The sequence below is a fragment of the Dasypus novemcinctus genome, chromosome 21, assembly GCF_030445035.2.
Source record: "Dasypus novemcinctus isolate mDasNov1 chromosome 21, mDasNov1.1.hap2, whole genome shotgun sequence".
Classification (NCBI taxonomy): Eukaryota; Metazoa; Chordata; class Mammalia; order Cingulata; family Dasypodidae; genus Dasypus; species Dasypus novemcinctus.
Genome location: NC_080693.1, coordinates 17,267,027 through 17,285,693, shown reverse-complemented (window position 1 = coordinate 17,285,693; position 18,667 = coordinate 17,267,027). Strand labels below are relative to the sequence as shown.

The 18,667-nt window shown below is 47.5% G+C and overlaps 1 protein-coding gene, 1 long non-coding RNA gene and 1 other non-coding gene across 13 annotated transcripts in view; 1 reads left to right on the top strand and 2 right to left on the bottom strand.

Annotated features, from left to right (window-relative positions):
* LOC131274976 (uncharacterized) overlaps positions 1-18,667 on the bottom strand; it is a 47,573-nt gene that overhangs the window by 12,376 nt on the left and 16,530 nt on the right. For 4 of the 6 annotated variants that reach the window (XR_011646774.1, XR_011646778.1, XR_009182310.2 and 1 more), the window contains 4 exons: positions 10,357-10,482; positions 7,971-8,122; positions 6,995-7,108; positions 2,765-3,097 (listed from right to left, as the gene is read on the bottom strand). This is a non-coding gene — a long non-coding RNA (uncharacterized lncRNA). Of the gene's footprint in view, positions 1-2,764; positions 3,098-6,994; positions 7,109-7,970; positions 8,123-10,356; positions 10,483-11,314; positions 11,706-18,667 lie in introns of those variants that run through there. The other 2 variants (XR_011646775.1, XR_011646776.1) reach the window with 2 other exon arrangements.
* Positions 7,739-7,869, bottom strand: LOC111758727 (small nucleolar RNA SNORA70). The gene has a single exon (XR_002792902.1). It is a non-coding gene; the product is annotated as a small nucleolar RNA SNORA70 (small nucleolar RNA).
* The window catches only part of LOC131274974 (leucine-rich repeat-containing protein 37B-like), a 51,450-nt gene continuing 44,578 nt past the window's right edge, over positions 11,796-18,667 (top strand). For 5 of the 6 annotated variants that reach the window (XR_011646772.1, XR_009182309.2, XR_011646771.1 and 2 more), the window contains exons 1-2: positions 11,796-11,949; positions 18,351-18,439. The gene's annotated coding sequence lies outside the window, so the exon portion shown is untranslated. Of the gene's footprint in view, positions 11,950-16,576; positions 16,601-18,350; positions 18,440-18,667 lie in introns of all 6 variants that reach the window. The other variant, XR_011646773.1, reaches the window with a different exon arrangement.

Here is an 18,667-nt window from a genome sequence, read left to right as displayed (position 1 = left end):
TCATCTGCTTTACACGTTTGCTGATGCTGGGCCACATCTGAAGCTGCTCTCTTGATGCCGGCCCAAGTCACCCAAAGTTCCTTACTGAGGATGAGAAACAAGTGTTTTTCTCTGTAGTGACTTTGGTGAGCCAACAAATATTACTGTGTTTAAAGCACTAGACTAAATAAGAAGAAGGAACAGGAGCAGCTACTGCCGCCATTTATTATTTGTTTACTTGATGGATTCAACATTTTACAGTCTTATCTCATTGAGCCTGAAATTCCATGGAGGCATATTTTGCCATCCTCATTTGACAGATAAGAAAACGAGGCCCAAAGAATAGAAGTCATTTGCCCAAGGTCATACATCCCAAACTGATGAGTTAAGGTTTTACCTCCTAGCTATTAGACTTCAAAGCCTCTTAACCATTACACTGCCTTGCTGCCGGGTATAGGGAAATAGAGAAGGAAAAGCCATGGTTGCCATCAGAGTCAATCACAACGACGGTGGTGGTGATGGCAGCTACTATTTACTGATCAACCACTGTGGACCAGGTACAGTACTAAGCACTTTAACACTGTTAGGTCCCCAGGAACAGAAAAACCCCCATAGTACCCAAACCCTATATTTTAACAGGAAGTTGGACATAAAGACAGGGAGCTATGAGAAACCAAGAATAGAAATCCTTGTGCTGGTTCCCAAAAGTCTCGGTGGGGAATCCAGGCAGCTCCAGGATATTTTTGAGTGGATTTACTTTATGTCAAATTTTATGCATAAAATGAGACTTAGATAATATTTTTAATATGTAACACCACCTCAAATGTGTATATTTCTTATTAGTCTCAAATGCTTACCTATCATAATCCTTTTATTTTTATTTTTCTTATTTCTGTCCCACCCCCATTGTGTGCTCTCTGTGTCCATTCGCTGTGAGTTCTTCTGTGTGTATTGCATTCTCATTATGCAACTCTGGGAACCCATCCTGGAATCTTCCGGAGTGGGAGAGAGGTGATCATTCTCTTGCTCCACCGCAACTCCCTAGTTCACTGTCTCATATTGTCTTTGCGTCTCTTCTTTTCACTGTTGCATCATCTTGCTGCATCAGCTCTCTGTGTGGGCGGCATCACTCCGGGGCAGTCTGCATTCCTGCGCGGGGCTGCACTCCTTGCACTGGGGCCACTCCTTGCACGGGGGGCACCCCTGTGCAGGGCAACACTCCTTGCTCATGGCAGCACTCCATGTGGGCCAGCTCATCACACGGGTCAGAAGGCCCTGGGTATCGAACCCTGAACCTCCTATATGGTAGGCGGACGCTCTGTCCTTTGAGCCATATCAGCTTCCCCTATCCTAATTCTTAACTAAAATTCCCAAGAGTGAGATTCTCTTTTACTCAGTTTGTCCAAGATTGGGCAGAGGATCTTCCTGAGCCCAGAATTTGTCTGACCAGCTTGTGAAAGAGCTGCCTCTCCTTGGATCAGGGACACAAGAAGTGGTTCAGCTCTCTTGGTTGTCTAGAAAGAAGTAGGTCTAAGGGATGACTTGAAGGAAGAGAACTGGAAGAAAAACAGATATTTCATAGGCATACAAAGGAAAAAACATTCTAGACAAGAGTCAAAAGGCAGGGAGACATGAGACCTTGAGGTGTTCTTGAACTGTGTACAGGCTGGTGTGGCCTGGAGCAGGAAGCACAAGGAGCGAGAGGCAGTATGGGAAGCTGCACACCTGAGCAGGGAACCAGATCCCTAAGGAACCTTGACCCAGCAAGTGATGAACTACTTACTGATGTTTCAAGCAGAAGGGAGGCATGACCAAGCTTGAGTTTTAGAGGCCTAGAAGTAGAGACACCAGGAGATCAATTTGGGAGTCCAGACTAAGTAGCAACTGAGAGCAAATGGATGTAGAAAATCTTTTTACAACGGAAAAAAATGTGTTCAGTGGATATATGTGAACAAGAACTGGAAGAACAAGAGCTTGTTTTCAGAGAAGATTGGATTTCAGATTTTTATGATAGATTCCAGGTGATGACAAGGTCCGAGTATAACCTGGGAACAGGAGTCAGTGAAGTGCTGGTCATCTAGGAGGAGAGACAAATCCAGGTGACCTTAGAGACAGGTTTCCTTTCCTCTTTTAGTAGCTTAGCAGAGAGGTACCTCAGCAGGTGCCAGCGAGCTCGGTGGAAGAATAAGCAGATGCCAGCCACTGAGCTCCTGAGTCCGCCTTTCCAACGAGGCCATTGAATCACGGGGCTTCCATATCTAGCAGCAGAGATGTTCTCTGCCTCACAACCCCTACAAACATGTAATGCCCTGGGGTAGATCTCTATCTCCTCTCTACAGGAACTCTAGCCATGGTGTCCATGCTCCAGCTAGGCCTGGCTTAAGCCCCCACTCTGTAGGAAAATGAGTGTTTGGAGAATAGAGTGCACCATTATTATTCTGCTTGTAAGTTGTTCCTCCCCTCTAAAAAAAAGCAAAGACCACCTTTATATTTGTACCATTTGGTGCTAGTGATGCATGTGGCTCTGTGTGCCCTTTACATGACAGGAGGAAAGGAATTTTATGCCCAGGAAAATCTATGCAGCATGGTAAGGTGTTGGCATGGAAAGTACTGAAGTAGAGGGGAAGATTTAGAGTCCAGGGCCAAAGTCCCCGTGTCACAAGGGCATCATTAAAAAACATACTGGCTCAGAAGGTCTCAAGCTGTCTGACTCAACTCCTATATCAGACAATGTGTTGGTTATCCGGCGGTGCGTAACAGATTACCCCCCAGAAGAAACACTTACTCCTCACAATTTCCGTGGGCAGTTCGGGCTGTAAGGCTCTCATGAGGTTGCATTCAAGATCTCAACCGGAGGACGCGGGGTGGTGGGAAGATGACATCTGGGACTCTGGCCATCTGAAGGCTAGCTTCCAGGGTGGTCATCACTCACATGCTGGCAAACTGGTGCCCGTTGTGGGAAGGAGGCCTCAGTTCCTCCCCACATCAGCCTTTTTACAGGCTACTTGAATCTCCACATGCCTGATGGCTGACTTCCTCCAGCCTGAGCGAATGGGAGAGAGCACCAGGCAGCAGTTCTCCTTTATGGCCTGGCCTCAGATGTCATATGGCACCACTTCTGCCATGTAAAGGAAGCCAAAAGTAAGTGCATAAATCCAGCCTACACGAAGGAGGAGGCTTAGGCTCCAACTTTTGAGGAAGGGAGACTTAAAGAATTTGTGGACACACTTTATTTTCTATTTTTTTACTTTTTAGGAGGTACCAGGGATTGAACCCAGGATCTCCTACAATGGGAAGCAGGTGCTCAATCACTTGAGCTACATCTGCTCCCCTGTGGACACATTTTAGAACTGCCACAGATAGGAAAATAGAAACTACTTCAGATATTTCAAGCAGAAGAGGATTTTATATGGGAATTAGGTGCTTATCATTGGAGGGGTTAGAAGTGGTGAAAGCTGGCAGTGGGGAGGGATGGTTACTTTATCACAGTTGCTGTCCAGGCCACAGGAGTCAGGAAGCATCAGGAGACCACTGCTGTGGTCACTGAAGCCCCATGGTCCCAAGGTTGCTGTTTTCTGCAGGATGTGGAGTCCAGCTGCCCCCAGAGCCTGCATGTCTGCTGCCACCACAGAGGAATGGGTGACTTCTACCTCCCTTCCACTTTCTAAATCTCACACAAGTACATTTTATTGGCAGAACCCTGCAGGCAAGGAAGTCTGAAATGATTCCCAGACTTCCAGCACCTACAGAAAAGGGGTTGGAAGTGGTGTCAAAAGCCAACCAACATTGTCCGGCATATTCCGCACACAGGCATGGTGATGAAGCCTCCTGTACTTGGAGGTGTCCTGGGGCCCGACCTCTGTTTTCGGTAGGCTTATGGGCGGCCCAGCCTTTACAAATGAGGGAGGCCTACATGGAGTAATCTGGTGATGGCCTGGCTAAGCCAGAGGCCTAGAAAGTCATTCTAGCTGGATAGCAGATGAGGTACGGGATGCTGATGATGTGCGCTCATCCCCGGAGGTGCTGGAGAAACACCTGGAGTTGACCCTTAGCTTTGTCTCTGGGTTGTTCACGCTGGAGGAGGCTAATCAGGCAGCAAGCAATGCAACATCAGTGAAAAAGTAGCCTCCATTCCAAAGGACTGCCAGAGAAAATGTGACTGGGAAAACACAATTTCTCCAAATATGGTCTATGGACCTCTATGTCAAACCTCACTAGGAGGGAGTGGATACGGCTCAAGCAGTTGAGCGCTCGCCTCCCATTGGGGAGGTCCTGGGTTCAGTTCCCAGTGCCTCCTGAAAAAAACAAAAACAGAAAGGACCAACAAACAAAACAAATGAGAAAACCAACTCAAGAAAGCCGATGTGGCTCAGTGATCGAGCACTAGCTTCCCACATACAAGGTCACGGGTTTAATCCCTGGGTCCCAGGACTTAAAAAAAAAAAAAAAATCAATGGAATTCTTATTTACAGATTCCTAAAAACCTCCCCTCTATTGTTTTTTTTTTTAATTATTTATTTATTTTTAAAAATTACATTAAAAAAATATGAGGTCCCATTCAACCCCACCACCCCCACCCCCAAAACCTCCCCTCTGAGCCACATGCACACCTCACCTGAATCTCCAGACAGAGGCCCATTCAAACAGCCTTTTATGCTCACTAAATTTGGAGAACTACTGAAGTAAGGTGAGGAGGGCAGGGAGGGGGGGAAGCAGAGGTCCTTCTTCAGGGCTGGAGGTCAGCAGAGAGGTGACTGCAGGAGTCAAGAATCACATCTCCTTCCTCGCCACACAGCCCGACTCCCCACAATGCCTAGTACCAGGCCCAAGAAATATTACTGAGTGAATTGTAGGCCATTCCTTCATTCTCCCCATATGCTTCCTTATAAAATATAGCCTGACCTCCCAAGGGTGCTACATCTTCATCCCTTAAGAAGCAAAGGACTGTGCCATTTGGAGCTGGGACCTGTGCACAGATCTGTCTGACACCAAAGAGACCCCAGAAGGAAGGGCTTATACAGAGTGAAACACCAAAACACTTTGGTGACATTTTTTTCTCTAGAGGCCATTTAGAACTGGAAAGAGTCCCATCACCTGAAATGCCCTAACAGGGAGGTACAGACCTAGTTATGGATCCACTGAACTCAAGGGAAATTTTAACAACAGTGCGACTCATCATCAGGCCCCCACTGCTCCACAAAGCCCCTTGGCCTCTCTCATCAGGGCAAAAGCAAAGTCAGCCCCAGATGTTCTACCTAAATATCTGCCTTTCCTTGGAGACTTAGCCCTTTAAAGAACCACATACAGAGAGTCATGATTAACTCTAAAGAATGTCAGCACTGAATTCCAGGCACAGGGGCATGTGGGTGGAGAGTATATTTTAGGGCAGTGACTCATGATAAATAGTTTCCCCCATTCCCCAAAAGTGACTACTCAAAGTCAAGCTGATAAAAATAGAGGGGGGGGGACTAGAGTTAGTGCAAAGCATCTTGGTTATGATGTGGATGATTGGCAAGCTTGTTGTTAAAAGTGATGGCTCTGGGTTCTCCAGGTTGGTTAAGAGACTGCCTTACTGGATTGCAAGGGGATATTTTGTAGAAGTTTTTGAGGTCCTTGGACCAGGGACTGAACCCAGGGCCTTGTATGTGGGAGGCTGACACGAAACCACAGAGCCACACGGGCTCCCTCACTTGCTTCCTTTTTTTTTTTTTGCTTGTTGTTTGTTTGTTTTCTTTAGGAGGCATGGGGAACCAAACCCTGGACCTCCCGTGTGGGAGGCAGGTGCTCAACTGCTTTAGCCATGTCTGCTCTCAGCAGGTTTTTGTTTTAAAGGAGGCAAAACAGAACAATTTATCTCCAAGATATATAAATATGGTTACTTGAACAAAGCAAGATGCAGTATGGCATGTGCTATGTGTTATACCAATAGAATTGCACAGTCCAATACAGTAGTCACAAATTACATGTGGTTATTTAAATTAATACAAATTAATAAAAAATTTAAAGCAAGCTCCTAAATTGCACCAGCCATATTTCAAGTGCTCAATATATGTGGCTAATGGCTACCATATTGGACAGTGCAGATATAGACTACTTCCATCAATACAGAAAGTCCTATTGGACAACTCTGGTACAGAATACCTCTGGAAGGACACACAAGAAACTGGTAATGGTAAAGGCCTCAGGGAAAAGAATTGGGGGGATGCAACACCATAAACACTTTTGTACCTTTTGAATTTTATCCCATGTGTTTGTATAAAGTATTCAAAAAACTAAATTTTAAAAAATGAATCAGAAATTAGAAATCCTCGTATAGGGTTATTGTATACTAGGGCAATGTTCCCAGGATATCTCTTTATAACTTGCCTAAAACAAAGCAAATTAATAGATATTATGATTTCACATTTTATTTTTCCCCCACAGCTTAAGCTTTTGAGCTTCTACTGCCATTTCTGTGCTATTATTAGCTCATGGGCAACAAAGTGAATTAATAAAAGAAAAACTCAACCAGCTCTCAGGCACAGGTTGACAGCTTATTTTTTCCTGAGAAATATGTGCAGGTGATTTTTATTTCATTTTGCATGGGAAAAAAAAGCAAAACAACCAGCAGCCATAATTCCTGCTGGTAAGATTATTCCTAGGGAAATAAGTGATCTGTAAAATGGACCACAGCTTCCAAGAGCCCTACCTCCTGAGCAAGTCTGAGAATTCATGTAGTAGGTAGGGGTTGGAGATTCTGCTTGGCTGCATCCTAAATCCAAGCCAGTTAAAGCAGGAAGACCAAAAGGGGGCAGGAGAGTACAAGTTTTTCTGTTGGAAAGGCAACTCATGGACCAGTGATTTCCAACCTGTGATGTCAGCTTCCTTGGAGGGCCAGTTACTGCAGGGAGTGCCCAAGTGCTTGTGTGCATCAGAGACTGTTTGCAGAGCAAATAATGTCCTGTCACTAATAGCTACTGGGTATTGAGTGCATGTTATTTCATTTAAATATTACATAAATAAATTAATAAATTACCTGTGAAGTAGATCTTATTTTCTCCAATTAATACACAAGGACACCAAGGCTGGGAGGCAGAGTGGGGCTAAGGTAACTTGTTCAAGTACACTTGTCCAGAGGAAATCCAGGTACCTGGCAAAGAGATGGAGTTTCTGGTCATTACTGGCACTACTGAGTCTAGAAAATCCAGGCTGTTGTTCACGGGGGGGGGGGGAGGGGGGGGCCTGCTGAGAGCATTAGTAGCTTGGCTCAAGCATGACCCGCCCTCCCTGTTTTAGTTCGCCAAAGGGCTACTGATGCAAGCAACCAGAAATATTTTGGCTTTCTTTGTTTTTAGGCGGCCAAGAAGTCATTTATTGGAGGGCATATGTCAGTTGAGGGCAGTGCTGGCAAAGCTCTCACGAGTGCAGGGCCTGCCACCTGTCCAAGGGGCCATGACTGGGGATGCATTTCACCCCACAGTCATCCAGGATGAGGCACTTCTCAGCCACCATGTCTTCGAATTCGTCAGCATTGAACTTGGTGAAGCCCCACGTCTTGGAGCTGTGGATTTTCTGGCAGCCAGGGAACTTGAACTTGGCACTGCACAGCACCTCAGTCACATGCTCTTTGTTCTGATGCTTGGTGTGGATGGACATGATGACTTGAATGATGTGGCCCCGGGTCCCGCCCCCTCAGGCTTTCCAAAGTCACCTCACAAATGCGTATGGAGCCTAGATTGGGAATGGCACGGGGTCACAGACAGGACCATCGATAGGCAAGGGCTGTCTCCAAGGTTCCTTAGGGCAACCGCTACAAGCAGCAGGCCTCATACACTGAGGAGGCTGCAGTCAGCACCCACTGCACACGAGGTCCCCATGGCGGGAGGGGCAGGTCGGGTTAATGGTCTGCAGATATTTTGGCTTTTATAAAGGGTATTTATTTGGGGTAAAAGCTCACAGTTCCAAAGCCATGAAAAGTCCAACTCAAGGCATCATAAGAGGTGCTTTCTCACCCAAGTTAGCTGTCATGTGTTGAAGCAAGAGGCAGGTGCTCTCTCTGATGGTCTCTGCCTTCTCCTCTAGACTGTAACTGTCTCCTGGAGCTCAGATGAGTCAACCAGGTGTAGGGCTTGTCTCTTACCAGGCCTCTTCTTCCCGATTTCAGCTGCAAGATATTAGGCAAATGGTTCATTTCTATCCTGGGCTTCAGCTACTTGAGCCTCTCCTCTCTATCAAATAGTACGATCAAAAATGACAGAGCCTTTTCCCTCTGTCTCTGTCTGAGTGAGTCTCTCTGTGTTTCCATTTATATCAGACCCAGCAAAGGGGACGGAAACTCAACCTGAGTCATGCCTCACTAACCTAGTCCAGGCAAAAGCCCTAAAACAATCTTGTCAAGTCATCTAATCAAAGGCCCCTCAACTGAATTTAATGCATTCAAAGGTATCACACACCAGAGGAATAGTTTACAAACATGGTGTTTCTCTTTTTGGAATTCGTAAAATAATTTTAAGCTACCACCTTCTCCAATAGAACACATACTACCTCTAGTTATTCAATGGAATTTTTGTGCATCTGCTCTCTGTAGGATCTGTGGAGAAATCTCTTGTCTGCTTTTTTAGGAGCCTCCTCTCTTGATCTTCTTTTACCTCCCCACCTCTCTGCAGAGTCTTCTAGCTTTGTCACCCTCTTCTCATCTTGTTTTACACCTTCTGGGACCACATACCACTTTGGAAAGCTGAATAAAGCAACGCATCCTGGGAGAAGGGCAGCTATGGGACCAGAACAAGAGAGCCTAGAGGACACAACTTTGAACCAAGCCTTCCCAGATGAGTAGGGGAAAAGGCATTGCAGGTGAATGGACAGGGAGGGTAAATAGACCAAGAGATGGAGAGAAGGCTAAAAAGTCATAGAATGAAAGAGATTAAGAAGAGGGGGCCAGAATGGAAGGGGAGATACAGAAAACACCGGGCAAGCAGGAAAAGAGGCTATGTAGGCCCAGTTGGAGGCCAGTGCTGAGAGGGCGCCACATATCCCACTGGCACATCAGTTTAGATTTAAAGCACTGTCCAGAGTTACTCAAAATAGAATGGGAAAACCCAGGAATCAGAATCCCGTGAGAATAAATCCTAAATGCAGATTTCTGTGTCCCACCCAGGCCCTAAGGAGTGGGGTTCAAGAATTTGAACTTCACCACATCTCTCGCATCCCCTAACTCCTGACAGTTCCTTTCTGTTTTCGATCTTCTAATTTGTCCTCCAGGCCTAGGAGATGTCCTTCAATTTATTTATGGAAGATGGAAACCCTACTGTTTGCCAGGTAGGCTGCTGTGAGTACCCCTTCTATTCCTTAGTAAACACCAGTTATTAGCCCCAGTGTACAGATAAGGAAACAGGCTTAAGTTAAGGTTCTTGGGGACCCAAAGCCACCCAACTAATGAGCTATAGAAGCAGAATTCTAACCTAGGTCTTTCTTGTTTGTTTGTTTTTAAATTTATACCCCCGCTCCTCCCCAAGTGGTTCTTATCTGTCTGCTCAGTTTTTGCTTGCCAACTCCAGGGGGCATTGGGAACCAAACCCAGGACCTCCTACACGGGAGGTGAGTGCCCAATGGCCTGAGCCTCATTCACTCCTCATGGGCTGTGGTGTCTGCTGGCTTGTGGCATCTGCTCATTTAGGTATCTGCTCATTGCTGCAGGCTCAGCATCTAGCTCCTTGTGGCAGGTGCGGCTTCTAGTTTGTCTTTAGGAGGCACTGGGACCGAACCCAGGACCTTCCACATGGTAGATGGGTACCCAACTACTTGAGCAACATCCACTTCCCACCGAGGTCATTTTTTTTTTTCTTTCTTTTTGGTTCTTTTCTTTTTCATTGGATTTCTCAGGTCTTTTTGATACTGGTTGGAAAGGCAGCACAGTCTGGTGGCTGAGCAAGTGGGCTTTGGAGCCAGTTCTAACCCATACCACCTGTTCTGTGGACCTTCCCTAAAACAGTATGGAGCCCAGGGCACCCCTACATGTGTCAGTATTTTTCACAAGCCCCTTTGGATACCATTGAAGGCAGAAATTTCTAACTTGAATTATATCAAGGTCCAGAGAAGAGAAGTTAGTCACAATGCTTTGTGGTCCCTACCCCAAGCTCAGAGCCCAGGATGTATGACCTCAGGCAAGGTCCAAAAACTCTGAGCCTCAGTTCCTCATCTGTAAATTGGGGATAGTATCAACGGATGCAAGGATTACTTACTACTGGCCAGTAGTAAGAACACAAAAAACTAGCTACAGTTATTATAATTCTGGCTAAGTTTTGCCCTCCCAGTCGAGTCTGGGCTCCCTGCCTTTAATAGCTCTTTTGAGTACTTGAGCTAGAACATTTCCTGTTTGAACCCCAGATATATCCCTACCTGGTATCTGAGGGAAATCATCAAACCAGTATGAATGCAAGCCTCTCTACACTGTAATAGCTGGTATTCTCCTGGGTTCTGGTGTAAGACACTGGGTTTTCCATCTATTTCTTCCCAAGCTCTCTTCTGAAAATGGATTAAAAAAATTTTTTTAATCATATACATGGTTTAAAATTTTTTTACCTTTATGTTGTACATTTAATAATTGAAAAGAAAAAAAAAAGAAAACACAGTTGAATAAAAACACTTACTTATGTTGTCTTTAAAAAACATACACTTCTCAATTAAATGTATTGGATACATACACGTTTTTTTAAAATCATAAAACATGTTACACAACATATTTGATTCATAGTAACGCAATCATACAGTATTTGCCCTTTTGTGTAAAAGTTAAGAGTACTAAATGAAATGAAAGGAACGGTAATGAAACCTGAGGGTCCACAGCAGTTCCTTGCCCCTCCTTTCCCCCACTTCTGGGCCACCCAGGCCTGTCACACAGCTATCCTCCTGAGATTTCCCCTCACTTCTTCCTGGGTTGGGGCCTTTATTTCCTGACTCCCTTCTCTTCTTTCTTGCTTTATGCTCTTTGCTAGAACACATCCTTAATGAAGACTCTCTTTCCAACATTTAAGAAAAAAATGGTTCGTGGTCCTCATAATCAACCCCCGGGGGGAGGCTGATGAAGCACAAGAAGCCCGGGCTGAGGTCAGCAGAGCGCGCTTCCAGGAACTGAGCTGTTCCCCAGCCACCTCCTGTATGTCCTCGGGACCTTCCTGTGGCTGTACCTCCCCGGTCCCGACCCACGCAATACTTCGGCCCCGCTAGACGTGTAAGTTGCCCACAAGCACGGGGCCTGCTGATGCCCCATGCCCTGAATGAGAAATGTCATATTTTACCAAGATAAGCACAAGAACGACTACTCGGCTAGACGAGAGTAAGTGGACCTTGGGCTTACATGGCGCGCGTGGATTTGGGGCCGATTACAGTTGAGCGCTCTGGCGGACCTCACGGAGTGCCCCTGGTACTGGTGTGGTCAAACATGTTTGTTTTCCTGCAATCTACGAGGCACGCGGTCCCAATTGGGCCTGGGCTCTGCCTGCGGGGCTGCGCTGATGCCCTCGGGGGAGGCAAAAGTAGAGCAGGCGTTCTTGCTCTCGTTGTACAAGGGGGCAAACTTCGGCTCGGGGAGGCGAAGACACGCTCCACAGTTCAGCAGATGGTGCTGGGGCCGAGCGAGGTAGCGAACCTAGAAGCCAGGATCTAGTCCCAGGCAGACCGGTGTGGACACGATGCGCCTCACACAGCAGCCCGCCCCTCTCGGCGCCAGGCTCTGCCGCTGGGTTCCCAGTACCCGAGACCACTGTCGGCTCGAGGGGCCGGCCCGCGGCTGCCCCGCCCCGCGGCTCCTCCCGACCTCGCGATTGGCTCCGCGTGCCGAGGGCGGGCCCGGAGCGCAAGGCCAGCGTGATGGCGTCAGGCGCCGCAGGGCTGCGTCCTGTTGTCAGTGGCCGAGAGGCCGCAGCTTCCGGCCAGAGGCTGAGGGGCTGCCGCCGCCGCGAGTGGCCCCTGCCCCCCTGCCCGCCCCCCTTGGTGAGTCAGGGGTCAGGGGCGAGGAGGGCAGCGGAGGGGCGGCGGGGCCGAGATGCAGACGGGCGGTGCGCATCCAGCCCTCTCTGTGATCCCACACCCTTGGCTGCCTTGAGACTGGCCTCAGAACGCGCACCCCTTCCCAGGCCCAACTTCACCCAGCCCCTCCTTCGGCCCACTCCCCCGCAGTCCGCCCCCAGCCTTCGACCTGCAGGACCACCGCTGGGTCGTCTCTTCCATCTTCTCCCCTGACCTCACCCCAGCCCTTACCTCAGGTAGTAGCTAACTGCCTGGCTCTGAGCAAGCGCCTAGATTTGGAAGCCTTTTTATCCCAGTCTCTCACCTCCCCCGAGTTCTGCTCATCCCAAACACCCCGCCTCGGGCCCACTCTCATTTAAGACCTTCCACCAAAGTAGGTGCCTTGTTGAGCTCATCCGTTTCTTCTTGGTAGCTCTGATCCCAAACTTATCCTGGGTCATATATATATATCTTCTCACAAACTCAGCCCCTGACTTCCTAGCCCACCATGTATTTCCTGCATCTTGAAACTCCAGTCATCTTTCCACTTCCTATCATCCTGTGGACACCCTGTCCCTAAGTCTAGGCTTAACTGCCCCCACCGCTTACTTCCCAGTTCCTACCAACCTTCACCCATTCTTCCCAAATGTAAGGTTTCTGTGTTCTTTCACCTCTGCTGTCACACCCCAACTTTTCGTACTCATTCTTCTCTTGACCCAGCCCTTGCTTAACTTGAGCCTTTAGTGCAGAGCCCCCTGCCAACCCCACCAGTTGCTCCTCAGCATCTGAATCCAGGTGCTTGCTCAGAGCCAGGAAGCTGGCTACTGAACGACCTGATTGGGGGTGTGCAGCGCCTTAGTTGGTAAATAAGTGTTGAGAAATAGTGTTCCTTCCCTCCCTTTCTCGGGGGTTGGGGTTTTCCTTGGGTGTCTGATCCCCTGTACCTGTCCCCAGGAATTGTGTTCTGGCATTCATATTAAATTACTTTTCCTGTCTGCTGGAATGGAGGCATCATGCACATACTTGGGAGATGACAGGTGGTCATTCACCCAAGTCACTTGGCCTGGGGCAGTGGAAGCCATCACGTCATTTTGGCAGGTGTTTTGGCCCTGGAGAACCTCAGGGAGTTCCACTGTGTGGGGTTGGTCATGATGACAGAACCATATCCATGTGCATTGTTCTGGCACTTGCAAAGGACCCTCTTCCAGTGCTCCTCCATACCAGGGCTGTTTGCTGCTCAGTCCCAACACTGAACAAAGGGTACAGGATGGGTGCCAGAGATGATGTTTCATGTTGTGAAAGGTATTGGTGCATTGGTGAGTGGGTCCTGGGGAGCCTGAAAGAGGCCATTGAATCACTTCCTCCTTTTGCAAGTGATGTCTCATTGAATTTTGGCTGTTTCGGGTTACCTCTGAATGCAGGGAGTTGAATTATCTCAGTAGCTGAGGCAAAGAGACTTTCTTGAGTCACCCAGGCCCCAGCCCAGAATTTACAGTCAGTCTCCTAGGTCTTTTTGGTGCACATTCCCTCTGAGTTCTGGTCATCTAACTTGAGAAGGGTTGGCTGTCCTTATACAGCAACTTAAAAGGGCCCCAAAGGGGACACGTTGCCTTTGCTTGCCATTTCATCATTATTTTCTAATTCCTTTAAGCACTGAATGCTGTTTCCGTTCACTAGCCCTTCATTATAGTGAAATATACCTGAATGGTTTTCAGCCTCGTAAGTAGTTTGTGTAATGGAAAGCTCTCCATAATGACCCCACCACTTACAAGTTGTATACCTTAACTTTCCAGTCTGTGAAATGGAGACAGTAATACTTGCCTTGTGCCTTATTTTTATTTTGCTCATCATTTCATTCAGCAAGTGGTTCTTGTGTTTGTGTGTGTTGTTGTTTCCCCCACCACCACCACAACTGTATGGCAGGCACTGTTCTAGGCACTGGAAATGTAATGGCGAATGAGACAGGCAAAGTTTCAGTTCGTATTCATTCAGAATTTTGTCCTAGATAGACTCCTATGGGATATAGGACAGGAATATTGGGGAGATGGGTGTTATTAGATGAAAGAAAGGAGAAAGGAAAGAAAGATACTGAGTGCTCACCAACTTCACATTTCTGCCCTTGCCTACTAGCCCTTGGTCTGAGACTCACAAACTTCTAGAAGTTTCTAACCCTCCAGGTGGTATTTAATTGCTCCAAAGACTAAGTCTTCCCCACCTCTCACAGGATACTTGTCCAGAAATCCAACTTCCTTCAGGTGGAAGAAAGGTACTGTTTACTCATTCAACACTCACATGACTGGAAGATCACCTGCCTTTCTGAATCAGAAGATCACTTTGTCATTTTTTTCCATACTGGTAACTGTCAGTCTTTTCCAGCTGAAAAGCATGACTCATCCATTAGTACTGGAGCTCAATGGCTTAAACATCAGGCTGTTCTGAACAGCCGGGTACACAGTTTGATTCAGCCAGTAGAGGGAAGGCTGTTGGGAATGGCTGAGGAGTCCCTAAAGACAAGAGAAGAAGTTGCTGTTTACTGACGGGTTGAATGTTTTGAAAACTCATTTGAAAGCGTTGAAGCCAACTGTCCATTTCTTCTTTTAATGGAAGTTTCATCTAAGCCATTCTGCTCTTTTTTTTTCTTCCTTGGTTTCAGAGGAAGTAAAATTGAATATATATGGAAGGCAAGACAGTATAATGAAGAAAAACAACAAGGATAATTCCTTCCTAACTATGTATTGGAACAATTAAGAAATGATAGCTCTGAAACTTGGGTCCAGTGGAAAGGACGTGGGCTCAGCTGGTTGGGGCTATAGATCTGATTGGCAAGTTGGTTTTAGGGTTTACTTGCTTGCAGATAAAAATGAAGCTTTTGAGTATCCTTAAAACTCTCTTAAGTAATTAGTTTGCCTGAAACTCCTTGAGCCAAAGACCTGAAACTGTTTGACGTGGTGGAACGGCACAGAACTTGGGAATGAGGAAACCAGAGAAGTCTGTCCCTTATGTGAGGCCTGCTTCTAATGAGCCTTAGTTTTCTCAGCTAATCATTTTACAGTTGTAAGAATTAAATGAGATCAAAGTATGAGATTAGAAAAGCTTGTGTATATCTGAATGGTACAGAGCTTTCCAGGGTGAATCAATACTTAGGGGTAGAGGTAGATTTAGCCTCTGTATCACATGATTTGGAGTTTTTCTAAAGGGCAGAAGTCACCTTTCCCTGGTAGACTTTTTGAGAGTTGTTTGGTAGTGTTGCCTAATTTCTCCCCTTAACTCACTTCAGCATAGGTCTCTTTGAAGCCACACCCCTCTTTGGTTTGGTTCTTGTCAACAAAGAGAGGTTTTTTTTTTTAAAGATTTATTTATTTATTTATTTGTCTCCCCCCCCACCCCCCCACCCCGGTTGTCTGTTCTCTGTGTCTATTTGCTGCGTCGTCTTTGTCCACTTCTGCTGTTGTCAGCGGCACAGGAATCTGTGTTTCTTTTTGCTGCGTCATCTTGTGTCAGCTCTCCGTGTGTGTGGCGCAACTTCTGGGCAGGCTGCACTTTCTTTCACGCTGGGCGGCTCTCCTTATGGGGCGCACTCCTTGAGCGCGGGGCTCCCCTACGTGGAGGACACCCCTGCGTGGCAGAGCACTCCTTGCATGCATCAGCACTGTGTGTGGGCCAGCTCCACACGGGTCAAGGAGGCCCGGGTTTGAACCGCGGACCTCCCATGTGGTAGACGGACGCCCTAACCACTGGGCCAAGTCTGCCGCCCAAAGACAGTTTTGAGGACAGAAATTGAACCCTGTCACATAATCTGTTTGATTTGGGTCCTGGGTGGCTTAGGTGGATGATGGCATGCTGACCAGCAGTCAAGGCCCATAGCTGCATCTCATTCCACCAGTGATTTCTTGTGTCTAGATTGTCGGATTCCTGCCTCTGAGTTGGTTTCTGCCTCCCTAAGGCATTGTGGAACAGATATGACTAGGCAGAGTACCTTGGCTTCTTACAAACAAAAGGATGCCCTAAATTGGAACCTGAATCCCAAGGTCTTGGTCCTCTTTTGCAAATTGTCAAGTAACTGCTTTCTTCTAGATTCCTCTGAGCTGTTGTCATTATGTGGCTTTTCTGACACTTTGTTTTAGGAGTCGGTTACTTGTCTGGCCCTCCTCTGACCTCTCTTATCTACAGTGTACTTTGGTTTAGGAGAGGATGTCTTGACCAGAGCACCTGCTTACTACCACCCCCTCTCCATTAATACCACATTATTCTCAATTAATTAGTTAACGAGGCCTTAATGGGACAGGCTGTTGTTCAGATTTTTGAGATCCATGTCTTGGGGACCTGGCCTGACTGGCTAGGACAGGGCAGTTAAGGGAGCTTGAGGACTCCATCTGGAAGGGCAGGTCTGAGGGCGAGAGGCTTTAGGCCACTGAAATTGCTGAGGGTGTTGAGTCTCAGGGTCTTGTGACCGGAGAACCTGCGCTTTGCCTATAGGGCAGTTTCCCTGACTGCACTTGGGCAGCTTAAAGGAACCTAAGCTCCAGGGTCAGACACATTGGCAGGGGTGACTCTGGGATAGGTCTGTGCCATTTGTTTAACTGACGCGCACATTCCTTTTTTTGCCCTCTAGGTCCAGGTGTGAGCTGATCCCCAGGTAGGTGGGAACAAAGACTATGGTGACCGGTGAAGCAGTCAGGCAGGGGCTGCGTCCAAGGCAAATGCTCTTCCTAGAGGTCTGTCATGTCCTGCCAGAGCTGGCCTGCAGCGGCATTCCTCTGCAGATCCTGCCTCCCTCTGTCTCACTTAGGGAGGTCCTGACACAGGGTCCTGTTTACCATCTACCCATCCCATAGGCCAGGGGTTGAATCAGAGCATCATCCAGTTCTAGGGCCACCCTGCTTCTGTCCCTTACAGACCTCATAGCCTCCTGCTTTCTTACAAAGCTTTCCTGCCAGACCAGCCTTGATGTTCCCCTGCACCTGGACTCCCAGCTGAGGAGCTCTCCTCCCTGCCCACCTGAACCTGGCTTATACTTCGCTCTTCCAGAAAGCTTTCCCCATTCACTGAGATGATTGCACCTTCTCCCTTGAGCTGGAGTTGGCATCTCCTGGGGGTGGGGGTAGAGGCAGGCCATTTATCAGCTGTGGGATCTTGGGAAGTTCCTTGATCTCTCTCAGCTTCCATTTCCTTATCACTCCTAATGTGGTTAATGACTAAGTGAGGCAAAATATGTAAAGGAAACAATTTATTCATCATTCTTTGGTTTTATTAACTTCTATAGGGCCATGAATTTTTTAGATCAGGGGCTGCAAATAACCTTTTTTTGGTGTTTCCTTGATGCTCAGCAGTGTGTTCACTGGAGCTTGTTTAAATGTGAATGTTCAAGTTGCTAGGGTGGGACCAGGCCAGCTAGTACCCCCTCAGACTCAGGTGGAGATTCTACCAACCAGCCCTTCCCTGGCAAGGAAGCCAGCTGTCATGAGGCTGCTCTGGTAGAGCTGGCTTTATCTTGAACCTGGGATCTGGTTCCCCCATAGTCCTACAGTGGGCCCTGACTTTACCTCCTTTTCAGGATAGTACTTGCACCTGCAAGAGAAAGTGAGGGCTTCAACAGTAGAGAAAAAAAGAAAAGATTTAACTGTGTAGCGCTTGTATATTTGGTATGTGGGTGGCCACATCCACTAGGATCATAGGCTCGTTTATTGAGTGCCCTGTGTGAGTAGCTTTGCACACATTCACAGTCTCTGTCCGGCAGTCTGATACCCTGCCCCAGCACACCCACCCGGTTAGTGGCAAAGTGGAGGTTAGAACCTTTGTTGCTCCTGTTTAGATGCATCTTCCTGTGCTATGCAAGGCAAACCCTCGTAACCTGAAGGGGAAGCAGAAATGTAAGAGCAGAGTCCTCCCCTTTGGAAGCTATTTCAGTTGCAAGAGTCATTTGACTGTAGACACACAGGACTGGGGCAAGAGTCACAGGGCCTGTTGCAGAACCAGGGCCTGAAATGTGAATTCTGAGCCCCTGCTCCCTGGTGCCTGTGGATAGTTAGCTGCAGCATCTCCCCTGCACCCTCAGCTCCTCTAAATAGGCCTTTCATTTCCCTCCCATTCCCTATTCCCACAGGGTTCTGGCTTTTTATGCCAGCACTTGATGTAGAGTAAAGGGCCTTTACCGCCCACTCCTTGGGGCACATCCACCCATGGATCATAGGACTTCTTGCCTCCTGAGGTCTGAGCTCTCTGACTTTGTCCTTCTTTATAATCCACTCTCCAGGTTTTACTTTAGTATCCAAAAGGTCGTTAAGTTGCAGTTTTGGTAAATCAGCCGACCTTCTGCTGCCTTTTGGGTGGGACTCTGGCTCAAGTTAAGTAGGGAGCTTGCTCATCTGGCCTCATCTGTCTTGTAGGTGTCATGTGAATATCTGCGAGAGCTGCTGTGAGAGTGGAAATGCTCTCAGTGGTGGAGAATGGACTGGACCCCCGGGCTGCCATCCCGGTAGGTGGGCAAGGGGGGATCCAGGGTGGAGAAGAGGTGCAGTGAGACAGCTCTTTTTCTACCTTTGAAATGGTTGGGCACTATTCAAAAAGAGAGGACTTAGACTGAGAAAAAGTTATAGCAGAAGTAGGCTCTGAGGAGATCCTACCCTTTCTCGGTCATCTTCTTGGTGATTGAATAAAGAATGGCAGGGGAAGGATAGAGAGATTGAGAAGTGACTGCTAAGGA